At 41.5% G+C, this 22,004-nt stretch overlaps 1 long non-coding RNA gene across 1 annotated transcript in view; it reads left to right on the plus strand.

The window, feature by feature from the left end:
• LOC106502847 overlaps positions 1-19,442 on the plus strand; it is a 29,696-nt gene extending 10,254 nt beyond the window's left edge. The window contains exon 4 of the long non-coding RNA XR_001296500.2: positions 19,355-19,442. This is a non-coding gene — a long non-coding RNA (uncharacterized LOC106502847). The remainder of the gene's footprint in view (positions 1-19,354) is intronic.

The raw sequence follows: 22,004 nt of genomic DNA on the forward strand, positions 1-22,004 counted from the left end.
TACATAACGGGACCTGGTGCACCAGGAGACTCCAGCAGTCAGGTTTTGTGGTTGGAGATGGTATCTAGGCCGTATCTCAGCAAGACGGCAGGTGAGCCGAGGGCGACGCCAGCAACTGTGGGATCCAGGACTTGGCTTTGTCGAATGATGGAAACACGCATTTCCCTTCTTCCTGCTCCCCCACACTCACACATACTCACACACACCTGTTAAGTCACTGACCCAAGGACTATTTCTTAGGTTTGGCCAATAGAAAAGAACTTCTGGTACAAACGTTGTATATGTGACAAGGATGGTATCTGTGAAGTAATAGCAAAGTGATCATCTTTGACCTTCACTGATGCACACACAGGACCGATGTGCCAGCCCTGTGTTAAGCCCCTCTGTTATGCGATTTATTATGTTATTTATTACTTGTAATGTTTCCCGCTGTACTCCTTTTTGTGGATAAAACAAATGATATTGAGACCCATACAGGGGCTTTCCTGGAGGTCAGCAGCAGGATCGAGGCTTGAACCCAAATCTAAGTGTTCCCCAAATCCATGCTCTTAATTTCTTTCTATGCTGTGTGGTCTCTGGGCGCAGAGATTAGGGGAAAAACATTGTCAGCGACAGTGTCAAGTGACACCAGATCCCATGGACTTTGGGTTCTACTCACAGTCAAATATCGTTAAGTTGTTGAATGATCTTGACCCAACAACTTGCTTTATTTTGATAACATCTGTCATATTCATGGTTGGGTGTGGTGGGTCCTTTTCATTGCCTCAATTCTGTAACTCGATGAACTTTTTAAAAATGAAAACATCCCCAAATTTGAAAAATAGTTCACAGACACATATTTTAATATACCTGCTGCTGCTGCTGAGTCGCTTCAGTCGTGTCCGACTCTGTGCGACCCCATAGACGGCAGCCCACCAGGCTCCCCCGTCCCTGGGATTCTCCAGGCAAGAACACTGCAGTGGGTTGCCATTTCCTTCTCCAGTGCATGAAAGTGAAAAGTGAAAGTGAAGTCACTCAGTCGTGTCTGACTAGTAGTGACCCCATGGACTCCAGCCTACCAGGCTCCTCTGTCCATGGGGTTTTCCAGGCAAGAGTACTGGAGTAGGGTGCCATTGCCTTCTCCGTGATATACCTAATACATAGATATTTAGCAGGCCATAACCTGGTATCTGAAGTAGCCTGCTCTGAGAACTATAAACATTAGCACATCAAAGTTACACATTAAGCCAAACAGGCAGAATCTTAAGTCTGTGAGCGAAAGCACACACTCACCTGGAAACACCCGATCGTTAAATTCCTCCTCTGAGGATGTTGATGTTGAGCAGAAGACAATTATTTTGACTATGATAACACAGTGCTGACTTCATGCAGGCCGCTATTTTGAATCCTTTGCCCCTATGAATTCTTTTCATTCTAAGAACAACCAGAGGAAAAGTCCATGAGTGAGGTCTGCCATCATCCCTTTCATAGTGAGGTGACCGTGCCCTGGGAACATGGATGAGCCTGCCCAGAACTCGGGGCTTCAGAGCAGAGCCTGGCTGACCCTGCTGGACACTGTGGCCTCAGGCAGCATGGGTTACACAGTCAGCCACTGTGTTCCCTTTCTCTTTATGGACTCGTTAAGATTTCACTTTGCTTAAGAAAAAGGGACATCGATTACGGATTATGAATTACATGTAGATTCATCATAGTGTTTATTTTTGCATTTTAGATCTTATTTAAGCAGTTACTATTATAATACTCAGTTTCCTTAAATTATTATAGAAGATTAACCCAAAAACATTGTCTAATCTTTTGCAAATACCATGTTGAAAATATAATACTGAGTAAGAAGAGTCAAGTTAATGCGATTTGACAAAAATCCTTTAGAAGAGAAGCTGTATTTAAAATAATTTTTCAGTATCTAGCGCAGAAACTTTGAGAACTGTGTTAGCTTTAGCTCTGGTGCTGAACATCATCACATCGAAGTTATCTAGCACAGAAACTGTGAACATTGTGCAAGATGCAAAAGCGTTTGTTGGAAATAAAGAATCCAAGGATGAAGAGTTTTGATCACAGTGGAACTCTTCGAGGTAGATACCACGTCAAGTTCACAAATGATTAAAACACTTTGTTCCTGTTGGATATGATTTAAGATAGTGTTTGTATTTTATAGTTTCCCAGTGAAGTAAAAAATGTAAATATCAGCACTGCTGCTTCTGCTAAGTCGCTTCAGTCGTGTTCAACTCTGTGCGACCCCATAGACGGCAGCCTACCAGGCTCCCCTGTCCCTGGGATTCTCCAGGCAAGAACACTGGAGTGGGTTGCCATTTCCTTCTCCAATGCATGAAAGTGAAAAGTGAAAGTGAAGTCACTCAGTCGTGTCTGACTCTTAGCGACCCCATGAACTGCAGCCCACCAGGCTCCTCTGTCCATAAGATTCTCTAGGCAAGAGTACTGGAGTGGGGTGCCATTTCCTTCTTATTCAGGCCCTCGGTTGACTACGAAATAGTGATGTGACTAGAATTTGCCAGGAGTTTAGACGATGGATGTAAGTCATGTTACCTGCCCTCGGGGACTTTGTGAGCTGGAGTGGAGCACAGTGGTGTGGTTGAAGTCAGCAGCCTTGGCTGGGTCATTGTTCATGTGATAGGGAGGTTTCCTCGTGGCCACATGCCACTCCACTCTGCCACTCGTCCCTACTGTATGTGGGCCCAGAGCACCCACCAGGCCTAGATGGTTCCATTCTCCCCTAGAAGGTAAGGTTACGGCCTAAAGAATAGAATGACTGCTTTTGCTTAGCTGTGGCCTCAGGGGAGACTTTGTTGAAGAGCCATTTAAAGAGCCTTGAGTCCATCCGCTGACCGGCTTATTGAGAGTCTGCTGTGCTCTAGCATTTTGGATATAGACACAAGGACTGTGAGATGCCATACCACAGCAGGCGACACGGGCAAGCTGACATTCACAGGCCAGCGGGGCCCGTGCTGTGCGGGAGGCAGGCCCAGAGCACAGGGCTGAGAACTGGTCAGGAGTTGTAAGCGACAGCCCTGTGGCTGGGACCACAGTGAGGGTGATTAGCGAGGTTAAGAGGTTCAGAAGGAGGCTATTTAGAGGAAAAGCTGATAAATGCAAGACACCAGGCAGTGATATTGAGTATCCAGTTGATCCATGGATCTGAGATACAAGGGCAAGATCTGAGAGGGACATTTGGATGTGGTTTTCGAGGACAATGTACGGAGTGCAAAGAGGATCAAAATTAGCAACACCGGGGAAGATCAGTGTGGAAAGGTAGCAAAGAGGAGCCAACGAAAGAGGAATGAAGAGAACTGGAGAAATTTGAGAATTTCTCCAATTTGTAGAAAACAAGGGTGTAAACAACTTGCTCAGAAAACGGACTGACAATGCTCCGTGAGATACACTGAGTAGGAAGACACTGGTGATCTCAGCTATGGACACTCAGGTTGACTCAGGGACTGGGAGCCAGGTCACCATGGGTCGTACTGGAAAGTAAGGTGAGAACAGAAAGCCTCTGGGAATTTTAAAACGTTCGTAGAACAGAGTCAACAATATATATAGGAGAAATATGTTTATATACTGAAGAGAAGGAACCAGAGGTTATAGAAGGCTGAAACAAAATATGGATGAAAAACAAACTTGATCAGGTAGGAAGCACGTGTAGTGGAGCCCAAAATTGGGAGGGAGCACTCTTCTTTAAAACCAGAGAGAAAAAGAGACAGATGAGAGGATGCAGATAACAGGGTCTCTGTACATGGAAAGGTGAGACCTTGGGACCATTCCAAGTAAATAGCCCCACGTTTTCTGTGAAATTAAGCAGCAAAGTCCTGTATCAACTCTGTGTGGAATAGCTTTAAACTCTAAGTGCCTTTAATATGTTTTTATTATTACATTTACATCATATTAAAAACAAAATGTTCTACTTCACTCCTAAATGTTATGTATCAAGGATGTTGGTACCGAAACTCAGAAGGCGGAAGAGAACCAGAGGAGCAAGGGCTTTGAGCGGTCCTGGAAGATGCAGGTGGTGAGGGGAGGGGAGCGGAGTGTGTCCCCTGGGACTGAGAAGGAGGAGGTGAACGGGAGGGGCAGGCATTGGCTCCTCTGCGCTGAGGACTCGTGAGGACACTGGGAGGTGTGGGCTTAGATCACAGGAGGCTGTAGACCCACTTCTGTTCTGTATCTGTCTTCTTTTTGTACTTTTCCTTGATTTACACTGAAGATGGACCTTTAGCCATTTGCCTCTTTTTCTCTTTCCCGTCTCTACCCCAGACAAGGTCTACCTCCTGGTACCCAGGTGACTGCCACAGCCTGGACACTGCTCTCCCAGACTTCCGCTGCTCTTCCAGCCTCTGTGCACGGCTGTCCAAGTCATCTTTATCACACTTAACACAAAATGCAGACTCCTCACTATGCTCTGTGTGGCTCCGCCTATTTTTTCGAGTAGCTTTGTTGAGATATAATTCACATAGCAAACCACTTACTTATTTAATGTTACAGTTCAATAGTCAGTATGTTCAGATTTACGCATCAGTTTTAGAGCATTTCCCTTTCCCCAGAAGAGGCTCTGCATCCCTTAGCCATCATGCTCACGTTCCCTCTGCCCCAGGCCCCAGACAACCACTTGTCTGCTTGTGTTTTCATAGCTAAGCCTACTCTGGAGATTTCATCTAAATGGAATAGCATTGCATATGGTCTTTTGTGACTTTTCTCTCACTCGGTATAATATTTTCAAGGTTCATCCATGTTGTATCATCTATCAGTGCTTCACTCCTTTATACTGTGGAACAATATTCCATTGATTGGATAGACCATGTTTTATTTATCCACTCATTAGTTTATGAACATGTGGGTTGTCTCCTCATTTCCATTGTTTATGAACAATGCTTCTGTGAACACTGATGTACAGTTTTTGTGAGTGTGCACATATGTTTTTATTTCTCCTGAGTATGTACCTAAGGGTTGAATTGCTGGATTACATAGAAACCCCATGTTTAACCATTTGAGGTACTGCCAGACAGTTTTCCAATGCAGCTGCACCATTTGACTTTCTCACCAACATTGACATTCTCACCAACAGTGTAGGAACATCTTATTTCTTCACCTCCTGACCAACACTTATTATTGTGTTTTTTTTTTATTATAGTCATCCTAATGGATGTGAAGTGGTATCTCATCATAGATTCGTTTTGTATTTCCTTAGTGACTAATGACGTTGAACATCTTTTCAGGTGCTTGTTGGCTATTTGTACGTCTTTGGAGAAATGTTCAAGTCCTTGACCCATTTTCAGTGAGTAGCTCGTCTTCCTATTATTGAGTTGTCATCTTTTTTAGATATTCTGGGTAGAGAGCTCTAACTGCTTTCACCACAGGCACAGTTCTTGTACTTTGTTTTAAATGAGCAAAGATTACAATTACTTCAATTTAAAAGACTCCCCAGCTTCTTGAGTACTTTTGCATAGTACTTATCACTGCTTCAAATTGCACTGTACATTCATTGCTTCCTTTTCTCTTGGTTTGGCTCCCAAGAATATAATTTCTGTCTCCATGAGAGGCTATTGTGATTAAACACATGTACCTTTCAGCAGGTGTCCAGTTCCCAGGGCTGCTTCTCAAGGGCTGGGTGACTCTGGGCAAGTATTTAACTTCTCTGTGTTTTAATCTCCTCATTTGAAAGACAGGAAAAATTAATAATCGATTTGTATAGTCATTATGCAAAATGAATTAATATATAATGAAGCGTTTACAATAGTATTTAGCACAAAGAAATAAAATTTTAAAAGTCAGCAAATATTTTTGAATGAATACTTAATGAATTTTCCTACTAACAAGGAAAATGAGCTGTTAAGTTTACAAAGATTTAATCAGTTTCATCAACACATATCCTCACTGTGACCAGGAGAGGTTTTTAATCGGGTACCAACTACCTGTGGGCTTTGCATGAAAATTGATCTCTGTGGGGATCGTGGAGTTTTACAGAATTTCTGCTGTGTGCCATGCCTTTTATGAGTGACAGCTCAAATGTCTTCAGGGCTCTAGAGGGAGGTTCTGTTATGGTACATTTTTAACAGTTGAAGACCCTGAAGATCCGTTAGGGAGGTTAAATGCAGTCCTGAGATCACAGAACTAAATTCAGGTTGGTGTCACCACTTTACACCTGCCACCTTTGGTTAGGGCTTGAGTGTCCCTTCAGCTACGAGCATTTCCCAGGTTATTTGTCACTGTCTTTCCCCACAGACTGATTTTATGATTTTTACCATATTTCATGGTCTCCATAATCTTATCACTCATCACCGACTTTATGAACATTCTCTCCAGGCAGTTTCCAATAAATGATGCAAAGAAATTCCCATTTTGTGAGCTCTGACTCAGTTGTGGGTCTTTCCAGGATTTGTTCAGCAAAAGACATACAAGCTCTACCTGCCATTTTAGCCACAGCTACACGGCAGGAGAAACCTTGGCATCATACAGGGTCTTGAGCATTAGCTCAACTTAAAATAGGAATAATGATGTCAACCCCCTTAGGTTGTTGTGAGATTTAACTAAGATAATATGACCATGAGATGCCTAGTCCAGTGCATGAATTGGTGTCCAGGTATGACTGAAGATGGTGATTGCTAAAAGCCCCCTCTGATTCTATGTTTACCTCTTGCTTCCTGCAGATTGCTTACAGCACCCTCCACCATTCCCTCCTGCCTCTACCTAATTTAGAGTCAGCCTATTGCTTGGCATATTCATGATAAATAATGCCGTATTTCTTCCATTGCCTCAATTTTATTTCATGGTATCTTAAGAACTGCCCAATTTAGTTTCTTTAGGCATTTGTAACACACCAGTCACTCCTCTGTTTTTAGCATATGATTGAATTGGCTATGACAATCCTTAAATTTTAATACACCCCCACTTGGAGTTAAAATCAATAGTTATATGTATTAAGGTAATAGCAAGATTGCATAATGTTTTGGGTACATTTTAACTTGCAAATTATTTTTAATTAATAAAGTTGATCTTAGTTCACAAGTAGACTGTTCATAAGATTGTTATTTTGTACATCCCTACTTTTCAGATATAACATTAATAATACAATAATTGACTTTAAGCATCATATGTACTAGTCTTAGAAGCTGATCTACCCTGTATATTTTCACCTGCATAACTTTTTGCTACATGCTATGGGTACTTTCGTATTTTATCTTTAGATATTATTTTAAAGGATACTTTCATATTTTATCTTTAGATATTATTTTCTCAAAATTCATATCCGAGAGGCTGTGCCCTGATCACAGTTCTCTGTTTTCTTAATAATTAATTGGTCAGCGGTCTTCAAATAGTCAGCACTCTCACTGGGTTTCTGGACTCTGGAGGAGGCAGAGACAAGGTTGTCCCAGCCCTGTGGGAGCCGTCAATAGGTGGGTGGTGAAGAGCATATTGAGGGTGATACATGATGGGATCAGGGGCTGTGATTGGAGTAGGCATGGCTTCCTGTGGGAACACAGAACCACACTTGGGAGGAGGAGTTAGAATGTGAGAGGAAACCCATCGCGGTTCCTGGAGGCCAAGTCTTCATTTCACGAGTGTTCTTGTTGTTCACTTCGGAATCACAGTATATAAATTAAGTTTTTAAAAGACGGATTCTGTAGTTCGTCTAAGGAATTTTCTTCTTATACACACTTCTTTGGGAAAAATTTAATGTCCTCCCAAAATAGGTAGTGTGTTACCTCTGACAGAAAACTAAGGCCAAATTTCCTCAGTAATCACCTACAGATAGTGAAATGTGGGGGTTGAGAGAAACTAGTGGAAACCAATAGGGTTCTGGAATTGGATAAGCGCAGGACGAAGTGCCTGATGCGAGCTGTCCTGGTCTCTCTGGAAAACCAGATGTTCAAATGACCAGAGGCTCTTATTGAGTCTGATTCATTATAACTCGTAAAAGGCACCCAAGCAGAGATGTGGGTTAAGATCTGGACTCTCAACAGCAGTCTCGGCTGTAACAGCACTGTGCGCAGCCGAACTGGATGCGTAGGACAGTAGAGGAGAACTCTACATAATTCTCCTCTCCTCTCCTCTCCTCTCCTCTCCTCAGACTCTGTAGCTCACGTTTGTGCTTCTGCAGGAGAGAAGTCATCAAACCCAGAACCCTCAGGTTGTTCTCCTGACGCACTAAGAAGTAAACTCAGCACCTCCATCTCCTCAAAGACTTTCATTTCATCACCTCTTTGGTTTGTGCAACACAGACATTTGTACTGTGAGAGGGGCACACACCTCACACCCCTCTCCACTCACCAGGAGTACACCTGTTTATATGAATTCTTCCCCCTTTTTCTCTAGAAGAATAAGTGCTTAGTGAGGAGTTGAGTAAGTGAGTTAATGTGTTCATTTAAAAATGCTGTTCTATATGGAGAAAGTTGGTTATACTGACATTAATCAGATTCCTTATTTGTGATGTTATCTCGTATTTAGGTGAGGTTAGTACTTTTAGAATAGCTTTGTTAAAATCTCAGGGGGATAGCAAGACCAAACAAGAGGTGGCAAGAATTCCAGAAGGGCTACAGATTCCTTTAAAATTGTTCTCATTTGTGAATGAACTTATGGGAACCAGGGGGAAGTGGAGAGGGGTAGATTGGGAGTTTTGGATGGACATGTACACACTGTTATATTTAAAATGTATAAACAACAAGGACCCACTGTATAGCACAGGGAAGTCTGCTCAATACTCTGTGGCAACCTAAATGGGAGAAGAATTTGAAAAAGAATTTTTAAATTGTTCTCATTGGCTTACTGTGATTTCTTACATTGAGCCATAATTCTCCCGGCTTTACTGGAATATTGTTTAATAAGTTCATGGCTCAGGACACAAAATAGTTTTTCCTTGTCTGGGCTGCTGCTGCTAAGTCGCTTCAGTCGTGTCCGACTCTATGTGGACCCCATAGACGGCCTCCCCCATCCCCGGGATTCTCCAGGCAAGAACACTGGAGTGGGCTGCCGTTTCCTTCTCCAATGCATGAAAGTGAAAAGTGAAAGTGAAGTCACTCAGTGCGTCCAACTCTTAGCGACCTCATGGACTGCAGCCCACCAGGCTCCTCCGTCCATGGGATTCTCCAGGCAAGAGTACTGGATTGGACTGCCGTTGCCTTCTCCGCCTGTCTGGGCACATCCCTGCAGAAGCACCTCACTTCTGCTCCATGTGTCGCTTTCTGTTTGGGGAATCATCCTCCATCTCTTCAGTGATGTTTTCTTCTACAAAATAAATTTTTTTTAATAAATAAAATAAATTTATTTTACTTCCAACTGCTCTCACACTTCTAGTTCTAGGATATGTATTCCAATGAACAATGCTGCATATACCCTTGTGAGAGCTTTATCACTGAGGTATTTATCCTGACAGCAATGCAAATAGATTATTTAGTTTTAGACTAAAAGGTGTTTTCATCCTTTGAGAAGTTTTCAGGATGATGTGTTCTTCAACATAGCAGCAACCTGAATCCTTCAATAGTCTCTGAGAAACTTGCTGTGCCATTTAGGAATAAGTGAAAATTTACTAAGGCTGGTAAAACATTGACTGTCTCAAGGAAAAATGCATTCTTGCTTGACATGGAAATTCATTTTTATGATATCATTTTTAATTAATTCATCCTCTTATTTTATTTGCTTTGGGCTAGTTTCAGTGCTGGTGCAGTCTTAGATCTGTAATTTCTGAGCTTGCATTTGTTAATGGCACCTGTAACGAAGAAGTGCATAATTACTGTTTCTTTCTCAACATGAATGGCTTCATCTGAAGGGAAGATCAAGTTCAATAAGCTATAAAGTGCTTCTCAGAATGTACTCCAGTGAGGGGCCAGAACATTCACTTTGTATCTGTTCTTTTCTAGCATGAAGTATTTGCTTGAGAACAGAGTGGGGAATGCTTCTGCTCCGTGTGGGCGTGGGGAATTTAGACTGTGGGATGGGCTTGCCTCACAGCCTGTGTTAGCGAACGTTGAAGGCGACAGTTCTGAGTGTGGTCCTCAGACCATCAGCACCTACATTGCCTGGGAACATGATGGGAAGGGCCAAGCTCACGCCCACCCTAGACTACCCTGCAGGTGACCGTGGTGCTGGCTGAGGTCTGAGAACTGCTGCTCTGACACTGCCGTTCAAGCTGTGGTCCGTGGAGTAGCGGGAGCCCCTGGACCCTTGTTAGCAATGCAGGAGTTTGGGGTATCGGAAGCAGGTGGTCCTGATGTGGAGTAGAACCTGAGCCACTGACCTGAGGTCAGAGCAGGACACTTACCTGAGGTTAGAGCATTTGGGGACATTTGAGAGGCTGTCAGAGTGGGATCAGTGATACTTTTTTTTTCACTGCACCAAATATTGACTTGGCCAAAAAGTTAGTTTGGGTTTTTCTGTAATATCTTACAATATATTTAAACAGCCTAATTCAACTTGTTCATATTAAGGGAATAGTGGGAAGGTGAGGGTACAGAAAGAAATGTTTACAGGTAACAGCATGAGAAAAGTAAGTTCATGTGTTTTGCTTATTTTATAAGATAGTTGGTAGGTCACTCAGCTAACAAAATACACAATCACTATGAAATACCACCTTTAAACCTTAATTATTTTCAAGAAAGTGTTACTTGTTAAATGTACCCTAGCCTTTTATAGTGTGTGATTTCTATTTTTAGTTTCTTTTGGTAGAAGTTGTTAATTTTATTCTAGTATTTACTTTACATCAATATATCAGTGCTTCTGTTTTTACTCTTCTTTAGCTCTCTTTTTTAAAAAAATATAACCTCATACTAGCTGGTTTGTATATTTTAAATAATATACCTTGAATCCCAGTTATTATTTGTACCACTTCATTCCAGTGATTTCATTCCACTTTCCAGTTTTTCTGTCCTTTGTCAGAACAGAAAGCACTTATGTGGTATTCCTATACTTACAACTCCATGCTTTGTATCAGTCTTCATTTCTCAACTAGCTAAAGAAATTCTCAGCATCTATCTTTTTGCCAAAACTTTTGCAATCATCTCTTGGTTGTATGAAGCCTTGCCTCTAGCAGAGGGCTTGCAAACTATACCCCTTTTTGTTGAGTGGGATCAGTGGGCACTTCACTGTTTGTGGATCCCCGTCAGTTCCTTCTGGGATAAAAAGAGGGAAGAGATGTGTAAATCTCTCATCGCAATGTTCAGAAATATGTAAAGGCACGCTGCGTCTACATTGTGAGATGGAGAACAGAACCATGGTCTAGGGAGCAGAGCTATAAACTGGACAATAAAGCTTAAGTGTGCATGAATACACACACATATATGTACATATACGGTCACAGGAACACATGCATATAGACACATATATATCTATATAGCCCGCAGTGACCTAGACATTTTAAGTGAAAGTGTAGTTTTCAAGTAATTATTTTTTGAAAGCTCCATTTTCTAATTCACTTTTCTTGTACAGATAAATCTAAGGTATGTTTTATGTCTCTCTTTTTCTACTCTCAAATTTAATTTTCCAGAATGTGTCTCTTAGAAAGGCTTTTTACCAGGGAAGGAGGTTGTAAACTTTTGAGTCCCATCTCATCCCCACGGGGTCATTGTTACAACGCTGAGGAACCAGGAAGACAAAGCTTTCTGTTGAAGCTGTGAAGTTTGCCCCTTTCTAGGACTTGGCGTTTTCCACCTTCTGGTGGTGAAGCCAGTGGCCTGAGCAGAAAAGACTTGACCAAATAGAAACTTATTTGTAAGAACATTTGTGGCATGGAAACACATGAAAATGAAGGGATTTTTTTTTTTAAGCCTTTGGAAATCTTTGCACAACAAACACCCCCGTATGTAAATAGAACTGTCACTAGCTGTTTGTCCAACAGCGAGGCCTCCAGATGAACCAGGGCTGTGCGCTGACAGGGACAGCTGACTCATTAGCAGAGAGCAGTGAAAGGTAATTAACCCTGGGAAAAGTACAGCTGCCGTGCGGGCTGTTCCTTTCTGTAGGATCTGATTAGAAATTAGTGTTAAACCACTGACTCTCTTTTTTTTTTTTTTTTGAAAAGACTGTCATTGATAATTCACTTTCACTCTCAGGTGTGTGCCCAGAAAAGGTTCTCAAATGTACTTGTGGACAAAGGAACTCAAATCTAAAAAGCATTTTCTGATCACAGTAGACACCTGTTTTTCTTGTTGAGGGGAGTTCTTTCAAATGAATATTGTTGGACTCTTGACGATTGGTTAGTGCCTTGGTCCATTCTCTCATAGTCAATATGTAAATTACTTGAAAAGATTGTTTCATACAGTTAATAAGCTGTAGATAATTACTGTTTAATTAAGTTTCTCTTTTTCTTTCCATTTTCCCTCTGATGATACTTCTTGTCCATAGCAATGGAAAGTCTCCAGTTCAGAGCCAGTGGGCTTTAGGGAAGGTGAGTGAAGATTATTTAGAAATAAATTCCCCCTCCAGAGAGAAGTACCCCTAACTTTCCAATGGCCTCCAGAAACTTGAGAATTTAAGGTACTTGTTTTTCGGGGACAACTAAAGATGCCTGATTTTGTTAATGTTGGTCTCCTACTGGTCATTGGAGTTACAATTATGTATTTTTTTAAGAATTGTGTACACCAGGCCTTCTTGGTTGATGATGTCACTTGTCTCATATGAGGAGCATTAATACTTAAACACAATCAGGATTTACATACGTAGCTGAAGAATGTAGTGGGCAGCATAATCACCCGGCCTCCACCGACTGTCTTTTTTTTAGAATAAATGGGGAAAAAATCTTTAACATCTGAAAGAACTTAAGTCAGAGGGAAAAAAATATAACAAAAGATAAGACAAGTAGAAAACAAATGGAAACATGGCACTTTGAACCCAAATATTAATAGTGATATTAAATGTTTATGTCTTAATTCCTGAAACCTGTGAATACATTATCTTACATACAAAAGGAGTGTGAATAAATTAAGAGTCTGGAGATGGGAGAGTTGCTTGGTGGGCTCAACTTACCCCAGAGACCATAAGAGAAAGGCAGGTGGATGAGTCATGGAGAAGTGACCTGAGAAGGACCCACCGTTGGAAGAGGGAAGAAGGAGCCATGGGCCATGGAATGCAGTGGCCTTGAGACACTAAGAATGGCCACGGAAAAAACAATGATCTCAGACCTACAATACAAGGAACTGGGGTATGCCCCCAGTCCTCGTGAATTCCCCATACAGCCTCTGGAAAGGAGCACAGCCTGACTTGATCTTAGCCTGGTGCAACTGTCCCAGACTTTGGACCTCCAGAGCTGTAAGGTAATATATTTGTGTGAAGCCATGAAGTTTATGGACTTTTTACAGCAACAACAGAAAATTAATATGGAGGATAAGTCAACTGATAGGTGGGACCTGTTTTACAGCTGACAGTGTAAATCCTCTAAAGAATTTCTTGTGTTTGAATGAAGAGAAGAAAGATTTCTTGAGCACCCAAGACTGAGAAATCAGTTTTAGGAACTGGAATTTGTAAATCATGGTGATGGTTATCATGAATTCTGAGATTTCCATTTTTGCATTGCAACACCCCTCCTCACACCAAAAATGGTCTCCACGTGGTATTTTTGTAAGCATGATGCCTGTATCGTCAGAGGTACAGATGGATACCAGCTTTACTGGGATAGTTAGTATGTCTGTTTCACTGAGCTTGAGCAAGAGGAATAGAATGTCCATGGGAAAGATGAGGTCCATGATGCAGAGAGAAAACTGATCTGACTATTACAGGGTTCATGGGTCCTGGCACCTAGAATCACAGGACTATCATGCAGAAGCTGGTGTTAGCATGGAAGGCTTTCTTCATTGTGAAATGGTGACAACTCCCCATAGGCATGGATGATGACAGGAAAAGAATGCACTCTGGTCTCATGAGAGTGCCTTTCTCAGGGAAAGAGTTCAGTCAAGGTGTTATTTAGTGGCCAAGTTGTGTCTGACTCTTGCGACTTCATGGACAGTATAGCCAGCCGGGCTTCTCTGTCCATTGAATTTTCCAGGCAAGAATACTGGAGTGAATAGCCACTTCCTTCTCCAGGGAATCTTCCTGACCCAGAAAATGTCATACCAGTTTACTCTCATGGTAAAAGTAATGGGTTAGTTTTGTCTTTCCCTGTGGTTCCGTTTTTATCTCCAGTACAAAGCTCATTCATTTGAAGGACATGGACATACGCTGTTTAAAATGAAATGTAAGTGTGTTTAAGTCAGGACAGTTGCCATACCGACAAATTCTGAGTAAGAAAAGTGAGGTACGGAAACTGGAAGCTGGATATAGTTTAAATGAGTTTAAGATCTTCCTAAATGGTTATTTTTTGCCAAATTTGGAAAAATAAGACTAATATTTCCACGTTACCTTTGGCTTTCATTCCCATGAAAGGACTGATTTAAATCACGTACTATTATTTTTCATGTAAATCAGATAAAAGTAGACATTGGGGAAGAAACTGACTGTGAAATCTATTACACTGTATGCTTGCTCTCTTTTGTGTTTGGGGAGCTTGACTTTTTTACGTAAGGGAAGAGGACATTGAAGACAAAATTGTAAATTCTTAACTGGCGCAGCAATCAGATAAAATCTATAAGCTCCAGATGTTGTCCTGGGATGCTATGTATTGAATACAATTAATAGGATAGTATCTTAGGCATCCAAGGAATATTATTTTAGGCTTATTTTAATTCAATTCAGTAGTAACTGAATTGAATTCAATTCAGTATTGAGCACCCACACTGGCCACATTGTGTTTCAGTGAAAGGTCAACATGACACATCCCCTCAAGTCCATAAGCTTTACTGGCACCAGGAGGATAAAGTGACCTTGACTCTGTCATGTCAGGGAGCTCAAGGAGTCAGAGTGGGGGTGCATCAAAATAGGACTGGAACTCACAAGTCCATGCCATTCGGTTGCTTCACCATGGCGTGGGTGATACTGCTTCTCAGCAGACACATTTTGCAGCTCTGATACCAAAGCAAAGTTAGTTCCTTTGAAAGTTGCAAATAAAATCAACACATCGTAAACATTTCATTTTAGCTCTTTACCCTGACCAGCTAGTCTCCTTTAACCCTTGTCTAGCTATCTAAAACTGTGGCTTAAATACATTGTTTAACCAAGCCAAGTACAACTTTGACTGTGGTTTTTCATTTGGTCTTTGGGGACATTTATTTATTTTAGCCAAAGTCTCTGAATCTCCGAAGATGTATTCTTCATGATTCATCATTTCTGGAAGCATTTCCAGGCTGGTCTCAGCCCATGCTCCCATTGCTTGTTCTGCCTCCTCCTTTATCATATTTCCACATCCTATTGGAATCCTCAGTTTGCTGATTTGTACCATGAGGATAAGAGCTGTGCTTTCTGTATCTTTAAATGCCCAAGACCGGCATGGAGTTTCCCAAATCAGTTCTCAATAAATGTGTATTGAACCAATAGTAAGTAAAGTGTTTAGCAGAAAGGGACCTATGTTAACAGAATCTGCATTAAATTAACTGTAATGAGGACAAAATCCAAAAACCATTCTGCAAAAATCCAGTGCCCACTGGCCTCAACATTTGAGAATCAGGTCATGTCTTTGTCAGTTTCATTAGTTTCTCCCATTCCATATTTCCTGGTCAGACAATAAAGATAAATAACTCTATTCTTTTATCTTAATCCAATTGTACAGAATATGGTGAGGATTTTAATGCAAAACAAACAGTTCCTGCTGGGTGAAACAGCACACTTGTTGGAAAAAATTCTAAGAAAACCTCTTACAAATGGACAAGGAAAATATAAAATGTCTTAGGATATCAAGCATATTGTGTAACAATCTATATAATAAAACAGCTTAAATAGAGAACATTCCCTTTACATAATAAAAAGCCTCCTTTTTGAATCAACAAGTGCTCTTTGAACTTTATTAAAAATGTTTTGACATTATAGGGTTGTTTAGTATAGGTTTACTCAAAATAGCACATTTAGTTGCAACACAAGCCTTGAAGTTAAGTGGTTAGTTTAATAAAACAGAGTTTCCATAGTTACCACAGGAGAACAGAAGATAACTTTTATTTCTTTGGAAGCCAGAAAGGGGCTTTAGAGAAAAGATTAAGCAAACAGACCCAGGCAGGTTCATTATGCAGGGCTTTGCACCTGATTGGCTTGTTTAAAAGTAGAAACTTGATATTACAGGAAATTAAAGTTTTCCCTCTAAAATCTATAGCAGCACACTAAGAACTATGCATATTCTATATCCCTGGGCATTCCCAACTAGCATCTGAGTCAGAGAGAAAGCTGGTTTAATGAGATGAATTTTTGCTCGCAGTGTTTTGTTAAGAACCATTTCATAAACAAGTGGTTAAAAACCCATGCAGGAGACAGCACAGCCCTACACTCCATCTCAGGTCTAACTTGGTTATTCCCGATCACCATTCTGTCAGAAGGCCTGATGGAAGGAAACCAAAATCCTCCTCATGCCGGTTTGCTGAGATGCACTCTGAGTGCTAGAGATGGCTCCTGCCGCCGTGTCCTCTGCTGTGTGCAACCCAAGGAGCTCTTCACCGTTGACTGTTGAGAAGCAGAGTGACGTGGTTCCCACTGTCTCACCTTCAGCCTGTGAGCCTTTAAGGCGGCAGTGATTAACAGGACTTTCCCAAAGTTTCTATGTAGTTACAAGGACAGTTTCAATCTTCTGTCATTTTTTTGCATTAGCTCTGATTATGCTTTTACCAGAAAAATGCATTTGTTTTAAAGGTAACAATACCGACTAGGAGAATAGCTTATGTTTCATCTATATTTATCAGCACTCACTGTACATTTGTGTCTTCATTACCAGGAAATATTAAGGGACATTGTGCCATCGATTCCTGTTTACAGTTTATTATGCAGAGATAGGAAACACTTAGCATGTAAAATGAATGTAGAAATTATTCCTGGATAGAAACATGGACATTTCCCACTCGTTGGCTCTTTCTCCTCCATCACCGGATCAGAGTGTAATTGTCAGTAATCAGGCCTGCTTGCTGCTGATAAAACCACTCTGAATGCTAGCGGCCTTCTTTGTGTGATGACTCAATTATTCCAGAAGTGCCTCATCAAATCTACCCCATCAGCTGGGCTAATAAATAAGGAGAAGAAACTGGCCCCCCAAAGCAAATTATAAATCCATTTGCATTAACCATTTCGCTGGTCCATGATCTAGGCAGAAATAAGCATGGCAGCTTGTGTTAAGCTTATTTGAATATGTTTATAATGTTTACAGCATGCAACTTTTTTTTTCCCACAAGGTGTTGGAATTATCAGTCATGAATGGCATCTGAATGCATTTATGTTAATTGCAGCAAGGCTTTAAGGATCTTTGAAGGCTATTTTGTGACTTAAATCAGGTGGAAGTTAAAACCTCTTGCAGGGAGAAGTATGGGTCTCGCACGAGTTATTGGCATTGCCTCGGAGTTTCAGAAGAAGGGGCTTGTGCTTTATTTTTACAGGTGGTAGAAGGACCAATGTGAATAATATAATGCCTGCTAGTACAAGTACAATGACTTCATATTGATCACAGTGGAAACCAGAAGTTATTCTGATGTTCTGTGTGACTGCAGCAATTTGCAGAGAAAAAAAAAAAAAAACATTTTCTAGAGAAGATCAGAGTTACCATAGCATTCTTTGTACTTCAGATTCCTTGAAAGGCTCCATAAGGCAGAGAGCTCAAAAGGCCAGGCAAACCAGTAAAAATCAATTAAGTCCGTCAATGGAAATTTTGTACATTGACAAATCATGTTTCTGTTCTTGTAAAATAACAAACTCTACCGCATAAGAAGTTTTGTTTGTATTTGAACTTCAGTGATCACTGGGGAAGCAAAAAGCATTCATAATGTATCATGAAGAGCAGTTTGGTTGCTGATATCAAATAATTAGTCTTGCTGAATATGCTGTGATTTAAAACCCAAGGCATTCCCCCTAAGAGGAAGCAATGCCACTGCCCCATTTTGCAGTGGGGGCTGTTTCAGTTTTGATGAAGTTCTTTCTACTCCTACCGTAACAAGTAGAGCTTATAGCCAATAAACAGTATTTTTCTTTGCCTGCTGCTGCTGCTGCTGCTAACTCGCTTCAGTCGTGTCTGACTCTGCGCGACCCCAGAGACAGCAGCCCACCAGGCTCCCCCATCCCTGGGATTCTCCAGGCAAGAACATTGGAGTGGCTTGCCATTTCCTTCTCCAATGCATAAAACAACTTAAAAGGAATCCACTGCTGCTGCTGCTGCTAAGTCACTTCAGTCGTGTCCGACTCTGTGCGACCCCATAGACTGAAGCTCACCAGGCTCCCCCATCCCTGGGATTCTCTAGGCAAGAACACTGGGGTGGGTTGCCATTTCCTTCTCCAATGCATGAAAGTGAAAAGTGAAAGTGAAGTTGCTCAGTCGTGTCAGACTCTTTGTGACCCCATGGACTGCAGCCTACCAGGCTCCTCCATCCATGGGATTTTCCAGGCAAGAGTACTGGAGTGGGCTGCCATCGCCGTCTCTGAAAAGGAGCCCACTACTTCTCTTCATTTGCTCCTGTCTATGAAGCAAGTCCTCCTTATATCAATCTGGACGGCTAAGAAGAAGGAAGCAGTGTTTGACAGCATAAATATAATGTGACAGTAGGCTAACGTCATTTTTGTACATCAGTTGCTAAATATATACTCTCTTGCTATGATGAGAAAGCTCATTGATGAAAAAATTCAAAATAAGAAGTTTAAATTTTCATTAGAAATTTAATGGTGAAACATGGCAAGTGGAAAGCTGAAGAATTCGATCGTCTGTCCAAGCAAATTTATACAAAATTTGACTCTCACTTATATATCATGGTGATTAATATAAAAATAAACTAGCGAGGTGGGATGGGAGGTGGGAGGGAAGCCCCAAAGGGAGGGGATATATGCGTACATATGGCTGATTCACTTCATTGTACACAGAAACTAACACATTTTAAAGCAATTATACTCCAATTAAAAAATAAATATAAAAAATAAAACTAGACAGAACTATAAAGGACTTGCTTTCCCATTTAAAAAAAAAAGAGCAAGAAAAATACCAAAGTTAGTGACTGAGAGGTTGAAAGTGTTGGGAGGTTGGGAGACAGGGCCTCACGGTTCAGCAGTGCTGAGGTTGTATGTGTGTTAGTCGCTCAATCGTGTCCAACTGTTTGTGACCCCATGGACTGTAGCTTGCCAGACTCCTCTGTCCATGGAATTCTCCAGGCAAGAATACTGAGTGAGCTGCCATTCCTTTCTCCAGAGAATCTTCCTGACCCAGGGATCGAACCTGGATCTCCCACATTACAGGGAGATTCTTCACCTTCTGAGCCAGCAGGGAAGCCCAGTGCTGAGGTTAACATGGTGAAGTCTCCCATTTCATTTCACTTGGCAGGAAACTAGACCTGAGGGTGATGTTTGGAGTTTGAATTAACGCCCAACTTCTGAGAGGAGGCTGCTGGGCATTTGCACCGGACGAGTCCCACTGGTAAGTAAACTCCAAACGTAGCAGTTGTATCACAGGGCTTCCAGCACTATGATCTTTCATATTTGATTTCCTTGCCTTTTCATCAGAGTTTTCACTTTGAGTTTAGTCTGGAGGATTCTTTTTAATATAGAATTTGTTTCTGAATCGTAAGTAAATCTATGGTTCTCTGCTTTAAGGACACAATTGACAGTTTCATCTTATCACTTCAGGTCACCTCACCACCACCACCACCAGTAAAATATAATCTGGTATATCTGAAAGATGTGTAATATCATATATGAAACAAATCACCAGTCCAGGTTCGATGAATGATACTGAATGCTTGGGGCTGGTGCACTGGGACGACCCAGAGGGATGGTATGGGGAGGGAGGAGGGAGGAGGGTTCAGGATGGGGAACACATGTATACCTGTGGCAGATTCATGTTGATGTATGGCAAAACCAATACAATATTGTAAAGTAATTAACCTCCAATTAAAATAAATAAATTTATATTAAAAATAAAAAGTAACATCTCATATTCATTACATCATATCATAGGTTTAAAGAACTGTCTTTCATATACATACTACCATCTGTAAAATAGCGAGTGGGACACTGCTGTATAGCATTGGGAGCTCAGCTCGGTGCTCTGTGATGACCTAGAGAGGTGGGATGGGGCAGGAGGGAAGCTCAAGAGGGAAGGGATGTATGTATACTTATGGCTGATTCACTTAGTTGTTGTATAGCAGAAACCAACACAACATTGTAAAGCAATTATGCTCCAACTAAAAATAAAAAACAGCAATACTATAGTGCATATTTGAAAGTCGCTAAAAAATAATAAAAATAACTGTCTTTTCCTGAAGCAAATACTTATCCTTGAAGTGTCTGTAAATTTAGCACTCCATCCATGGTTATTGGCATAAAGCAGAGCACACAAATGGAGTCTTCTATGATGACTCCATTTAGCAGGTGAAGCCACGTCTTAATTACAGCACTCGCTGAAAGACTGTGCAGCCCTCTAGGCTCCCAGCACCTTGGTTTGTCATGTAGTTTCACCTTCTAAGACTGCTGTTTCGTGAAAAGATGAACTTCAATGGAAAAGTGTCCATCCTGGTAGGCAGGGGAGAGAACTAACTCAGTTACAAGTTGGAGGAGCTTGGCCAAGATTCCAAACCTTAGGTTAATTGTCTTCCAAAATGGGTATCTCCTAAGAATATTTTAGTAAATCCTTAAGTTTTACAGCATGGTTTAAGATCAGCAAAGAGATTAAAAGTACAGCAGTTATTGCCGCTTGCAGCATCATGGATGGACCTAGGGATTGTCATACTGAGTAAAGTCAGTCAGACAGAGAAAGAAAAATATCGTATGACATCCCTTATCTAAAAAGAAATGATACAAATGAACTTATTTAGAAAGCAGACTCATAGACTTAGAGAAAGAACCTGTGATTGCCAGGGGGAAGGATGAGGGAAAGGGATAGTTAGGGAGTTTGGGATGGACATGTACACACTACTATATTTAAAATGGATAACCAACAAGGTCCTGCTCTACAGCACAGGGAACTCTGCTCCATGTTATGTAGGAGCCTGGATGGAAGGGGAGTTCGGGGGAGAATGGATATAGGTGTATGTATGACTGAGTCCCTTTGCTATCTACCTGCAACTATCACAACATTGTTAATCAGCTATACTCCAGGACAAAATAAAAAGTTAAGAAAAAATATAGCAACTATTGAAAATGGGTTTTTAAGGGTACCTCTTTGGTACAGTAATAGGATGCATGCAGGGAGTGAAGGGAACCGACTGCAGTGGGAGATTCCTCTTGGTATCAGCCAGTGTGTTTCCACAAGGCCATGGGCGGAGCTGAGAACGATGGATGCTTGGAACAGCGAGCCTCTGCAGCTCCTCTTTCCCGCCCGTATTCCGGTGCACTTGGACTTCCCAGGCCTTTTGTGTCACACCACATTTCTGAACTTATATTTTGCCGGCATCCTCTGTGCAGGGCTCCACGTGGATCTCAGCTGTGCTGCCTTTGCTCTGCTCCCTGGGGAGGGGAGAGACAGCAGATGGGGTTAGGGCAGAGGGCTGACGCATCTGACAGCAAACGGCCGGGTTGTTTGCGGGGAAGCCGCGAGCGTCAGGAAGCTCCTTTCCCCCTGAGAACCAACTAACCACTGAAGAAAGTTGAAAATGAGTCCTCTGAGAAACGCTATTAAAAGTAGTAAAAAATCACGCTTGTGCAGATGAGGTGCTGCTGTGTGCTTATTCGGATGCTAATGAGTTTGACATTAGGGAACTCGGAGGGTTTAGAGCTACTCCCTTCTGTGATTCCGTTCTTTATTGGCAATCTTTGAGAAAATAAATGGAAAATGTATTGCTAATAAACACACACCACGATTGGGTGTAGACAAAAAGCCATTACTTTCAGGGTTTAGAAAAGCGCTCTGCCCACCAGTGTTTTCCAGATCTTTTGTCTTAGGTTAGAGTGTGACAAACAAAGGGGACAGGCAGGTGGACCGACCAAGGGCGAGGGAGGGTAAGCCAAACACAGTTGTAGAGAAAGCTGGGTTTTGT

This window comes from Capra hircus, chromosome 14 (genome assembly GCF_001704415.2).
Source record: "Capra hircus breed San Clemente chromosome 14, ASM170441v1, whole genome shotgun sequence".
NCBI classification, from domain to species: Eukaryota; Metazoa; Chordata; class Mammalia; order Artiodactyla; family Bovidae; genus Capra; species Capra hircus.